Genomic DNA, 6,483 nt, shown 5'->3' with positions numbered 1-6,483 from the left:
AGGTAGGTTATTGATTGGACAGTTTTGGTGATGTCATCCTGCATCATCAATGCTAAATGGAGCCACATTGGAAAACCAAACTCTGACAGAGAGCAGGTCAATCCGCTTTACGTTCCCTTTCCTATCTGTTCATTAGCATATAGAGAAATACCAGATCATGAATATTAATAATAGAGACTGCAACTGGACCTATCTGATGGAACCTAACAGTTTGTGATGAAAGCACCCTACGTATCCTGTCACAAACCGAACTTTGCTAGAGGAAAGTCAGAAGATCAATGATGTTTACGACAGTTTATTGTGTTGGAAGGACACAGGCCAATGCAACAGAAACGTATGACATTGTTTTGGAAATGGATTCTTCAATAAAGATCAACAAACTGGATCAGCTTTTTCTCTGTGGTTTATTTTGACAAAGTATTTTCCTCTGCAGACAAAAATATGTTCACCCCTGCTTCCTCACAAAGCTCAGAGTTTAGCAGGAATTACCCAGAGCCCACTGGTGCTCAGCCTTTTAGAGGAGGAGACCGGACCAGACAGGGTCACAAGGTAACAGATAAGAAGAGCTAAGCCTTGGTTGGGTGACGTCTTTAGACCAAACAAAACATGCCTTAGACATTACAATCCCCCTCTGAACTTCTCTCATCACAAGGTCTCTAACACAGGGTCCACATAGGCCATGGTCTCTAAAACAGGGTCCACATAGGCAGTTATTCACGTTATCCATTAAGCACAAACAAGCTATGCACTAGTCATATGATAAGGTTAAACAGAGGAGACACTGAACTGCTTCTGACCTGACAAAACTATGGTTATGAATTACAAATATCCAAAAATTAGGAGATCAGCCGCCTGTTATATGATGGATGCGGTCTACGTTTCTACATCTGCACTAGACCTCACCTTTATGCAAATGGAAAAAGTTCACCGCCCACCGGCCAGAGCAAACTGCTCACAAAACTATGATCCCGATGAAGGACGTCTCCATGGCAACTTGCTGTTATCGCATTGACACTCTGCAGACTGAGACACTGACTGGGTAGCAGGTCGAGGCAACTCTACAGGATGATATCACACACACATCCATGGACACTTACACAAATGTATGCAATATATGCTGTCTGTATGAACATACACATTTGGCGTTCACCTGCTTGAGTATATAGAGCGACAAAGTTTGCGTTAGAGAAGAGGTTGGATGGGTTATAAAAAAAGGACTTCCACCCAAATCAAAAGTCAACGTTGATTTATTTTAACTTACCTTACGTAAGTTATGTATGTGAGTTACTGTTACATACTTATTTTAACACAAACCACAATCTTTTTCTAAACCTATCCCAGTAGTTTTGTTGCCTAAACATAATCATACCCTGACCACTGAAAATGATGCCAACCCAGAGCGCAAATAGTGGCGCAAAGGGTCCTGACCAAGCAGTTGTATGGGACAAGTGGAAATTAAGAATGTGTTGGGACAATGTATGATAAAAGATGAGCCTTCACAAGAGTGTAGATAAAAAAAGAACACACCTTGAACCTCAAAGTATGATCTATATTGTTAAAAACAACATCCACACAAAACAAGACAGGATTCTCTTTGTCAAATTCATCATTTAATTCATTTTAATGACTAAATGATTAAATAAATACAGAGTAGATATATTTTCTTTCAAGTATCGGATGAATAAAACATATTTGTTAATCTATAGCATATGTATGTGGTTTTAGTATATATTACCCTCCACAGCGTAAGCCCCACAGACATGTCGATATGGATGGAGCCAGCCTCATTAATATCATTCAAAATGCAAAAAATATACATTCTGGAAAAATGTTACCTGATACCGGCTGATATTTTATATTACAAAAATAAGAGGTGACAAAAAAGACCAAAATAAAACAATTTACATCCTATGAACTTTAAGGAGTTTGTACTATGCTCAAGTAAAAAAAAATTACTATCTTATTAAATGGTGAGTTCAACCTTCATGCAAACAATCGTTTTGTCAAAAGTCCTGAAAATGCCATGTTTCAAGTCATAGATGCCTCATACTGGGAAAATAAACAGTAGGAAAACCAAAACAGGTGAAAGAGCTGAAAGATTACAAAAATAGCCCCAGTTCTCTCATTCTTGTGGTCTCGTTATGACAATGCAGCAAATATGTAAATGCATGAAAAGAAAGCACATGTCAAATATGATCATCCACATCTAATGAGCCTCTGTGAGGGAATTTATTCCATATGAAATGGTGTTTCACATGAAAAATTCCCTTTTTCTGTTTCGTGCTCCTGTTAAACTAAATTAACCTCTACTTGTTTCAGGGAGGATGCACCTGACCCCTTAATAATAAAAATCCTCAGACCAATGATAATTATAATAGCCTTGTTGAAGCACTGTTGATTCTTTTTATTCTTTAAGATTATCTTCCCTGCCTTTTCCTTACAGCTGGAGGCTGACCGGAAATGGGAGACCTAACCCTAACCCTAACCCTAACCGAAGGGCCGCAGGTCAGAGTCGAACCCAGGCCGGGCACCCCAAGAACTTTTGCTTTAACTACCACACCACTACCTGCGTAAAGTTTAAACTGTATATTTATGTGTCTTACAGAAGAATGCCCGGATGCAATTTCAGATTACAATGTGTGGCACATATGGATGGAAGTTATGTAGCAACAGAAATATGCATCAATCCTCACGTAAAAAAAAAAACCCACAGGGGACCAAACATCACTGAGCGTTTCATATCATTAACACTAATTAATTACAAATCACATCCTTGATGGACCTGAAAAACATTCATATCACAAAAGTGCCCCAACCGTGGAGTCAGCCGGGGTGAAAGAAAACCTGACCAAGCCCTTAACCTTACGCTGAATTCATTCCCAAAATAACCTTTTATAGTCTGATGAAAACTGCAGTACTCACTCCTTCTGTGAATAGAAGGGCTGCTGTGTGATATGATACAAAACATTTGTAGTTATTATGTACAAATTGGAGTTCATGGCTGTCAGAATATGTTGCTTTTTTTGTTCTTACGCTGTCTCATATTGGACATTAACATCACACCAACAGGCCAACAACGTGAAAATTAGGACTTCAAGATCTTCTCTTCCTGCTCAACCAGTTTCTGAACAAATGAAACATCTAATACCCACATGTCCTCATAGATATGCTTATTGTCTTTCTTCAGAGAAGGCTGCAGTGTGCTTCAGTGCGGGGCGGACATCTGGTGTGTCCTCTGTTTGTTTAAAGGTAACTATTTCTCATTAGAGTCATCGATATTCCCTTTGACTTACAACCAGCTTCATTTAAATTCCAGCGCAGTATCCCTAAGAATTAGGTTCACACTGAACAAATTTACAAACCACAGTTTGAGTCCAATGCCAACGTTCAGTACCAATGCAGGAAGTAGCGTGTCCTTCGTGTAGCGAGGGGGAAAGGAGGTCATGGCGATGGATCCAACGTTTGTGCAGAAGACCAGAGTTCCTGTTGTTGCCTTCTTCACTCGCTTTCCTTGGCCCTCGTAGTTGATGATGTAATCATATAGAGTCATTTAAGGATTGGCAATAAATCCGTTTTAAAACAACTAATACAGATTATAAAACGGGTTATGTTTTTTTTCTGTTGTGCTGCTTGAGTCCACTTGTATCTTTTCCAGTTACTATCGGAGCTAAGCTGCACACAGGGCCTATGTCCCAGCACTTCAGGTTCAAATTCTTTTAAACTCTCCAGATTCCCTGAATTATGACCTCTAGCAGCCGCAAATGTAAAAAAAATAACAGTGCACCACAACTATGCAGCCTTTTCTCCTAAAAATGACTTTCCCATGCAACAAAAAAAATTAATTCTCAATTATGTTTTGAGGGGATTTATTTTTTACCAGATGACATTTGTCTTTGATGTTGCAAAAATATATTTCTAATCAAAGTCCGTGTAGGTAAGACATCATGGTGGATGGCTCAAACAAACACAGGACCTCCACCCAGGAGACTGCTGTTGTCCGTCGTCACTGTGTCTTAATTCGCGTACCTCATTTAAATGAAGTAACAAACATAATTATTTTATGATTTTAAGTGGGTTTGTTTCAATTCACAATGTTTACCACGTGTTTAAAACTACAAGGGTTCCAACGTGTGGTCGCTGGAAAATACTTTTCCCTCCAAACGTAATTAAGAATACAGTTCTGTTGTATGGGAACATCATTTTCTAGGAGAGTTGAACCACAAGGCAATATTCTAACTCAGAACATCACTAATGATCTGATATATTTTTAAACACACAAAAATGGAGGGAAAAAGCAAAGAAATTACAACAATATAGAAGAAATAAATGGCAGCAAGTCAGCTAGCTAATATTAGTTATCTAAATAGGGCTGTCACTTTTACAAGTGAAAGACAACTAAAATGCTATTTTCTCAAATTTATTTGAACACATCCCAAAGCAAAGCATTGTAAAACTGTCTTTTTTAATAAAGTCTTGGTTCACTAACTACGTTGTTGGTGCTTCGTTTTATGTGTAAGGACTCTACTGCAGAGGTTTGGTGTTATTTTAACAATATTAGTGGTTAAAGCGCAGTGCCTGAGCTACTTAGTGTTAGCCATGTGTCTGCCTGTTAGCGTCTCTCCGGGATTTCTTTGTTAATAGGTGATCACCCAAAAAACTTGTCCTGATGGCTTATTTGATGTTTATTCCTGCCGAAAAGACCGTGGGGTCGATTTTCGCCAGAGTTACACTTAAAGGTGTGTTCAGGTTTTAAGACAGTTTACGTTAATTGTGTTACCGCGTTAGTGCTAACTTTGTTTTTACAACCAATAGGTGGAATCAAGTACATGTACAAATAACAAATACATATTTTCAGAACTTCCCAACTTCCCTTTTTCTCCAATCCCTCTCCTTTTCATTCTGTCTCCGTAGTGCTAGCTCTGGGTGCCCACAGACAGCAAGATTAACTTTTTCCTCGGTTTCTGATTCTCAGCTAGTGAAGAATATAAACGCTGATAGACTTTTGCGTCACCCAAAATTAACACAAAAACCTGCTTTGCGTTTTGGTCTGAACACACTCTACTGAGTGACAACTCAACAGCGACCCCTCGGATCAGTCAATGTGGTAATGTGACCTTACGGACAGTTACATTTTACAAAGTCAGCAAACAGCCCTAGCTTTTGACATGCAGGGTGACGAATCCAACATCCCTCTCTGTGCTTCTCCAGCTGTTAAAGGTGTCTTACGGACACACAACCTGTTTCAGTCCTATGTCCTAACAGATTATTGTTGTGCTAGTTATCACTGTGGTAAAGTGTTCAATATATGTTAAATAGTCTTCGATACCTCCGACTCCTCTTAGTTTTAACTGGCAGACGGACAAAGTTAATAACTTCCTGGTGAAGAAAGTGGAACATTTAACAGCTAAAGAACGAGATATTTCTCTCAGAAGTTGGTGGAGACCAAAATTTAGAGGTAAAACATTTCAGAATTTCATCTGCAACCAAACAGAGGAATATCTGCACTTTCAATTGTAAAGCATAGTTTACATAGTGTATGCCGTAGTGCACAGTATAGTTTTGTGTGCTGCCATTTTTAAAAATATTGACAGTAGGTTGGATATTTAAAAATGGCGGGTTTGTGCAGGATGTCCTGTGTCACACAATTCTTTCTGACCAATCAGTGGTCTGCAGTGTTTAAACTCTATGTTCTAGTATCAACAGCTGGTACCCATAAAAAGTACCAGATCCTACCCACAACTTTTGCGAACAGAAAACCAAAGAAGAGCAATGCAACGGCATTATATTCGTCAGGTGGAAACAAACACATTTCAAAAAATGGTGCTCTGGGTCTGCTGGATGTGTAAATAGATAGTCTGCTCGCACTTTAACCGTATAAACATTATAGGGTGATAAAATGTTTTGATTTTTTGCTCTGCTATCCTGAAAAACAAGTTTTACGAATAGATGCACTGAAATCCGCATGAAAAAAATCAAATGTCTCACTTAGCATGTGACCTATACTGCATATGGTTATTTCAATTCTGCACTCATTATTGTCATTATTGTATCAAAGCAAACACATGTACTATCCTGTTCTCTGCTGTTTAACAACCATTTGTAACCCAAAAGACTGTTCCTGGTAGGTCCAAATGCTTTGACATCCAACAGTGGAGAACACAGCTGTATCTTTTTTACGTCTGGAGTCAAATCTTCATTTGAAAGATGCCAATGCCACTGCTCTTTCTTTTCACACTACAGATCTCTATGTCTAACACTGGATGCATAAGAACATTTAGGTAACTCTATGTCACTATAGTCAAAATAAAATTAACCCTATTGCTGTCTTACTGAGTTAAAACACTGAAATGGCCTGTGCTGGTGGTTGTTTCGGGTACTAGTAAGATGATGAAATATGATCCAGGAGTTCCAACTTGAGGAACTGAATCATAAGGTTGAAGGGTTATCAGACGGGGGAACACTTCACAGCTGTTTATAACAACA

This window comes from Echiichthys vipera (genome assembly GCF_963691815.1).
Source record: "Echiichthys vipera genome assembly, chromosome: 16".
In the NCBI taxonomy this organism is placed as follows: Eukaryota; Metazoa; Chordata; class Actinopteri; order Perciformes; family Trachinidae; genus Echiichthys; species Echiichthys vipera.
Note: the sequence above shows the minus strand (reverse complement) of the source record.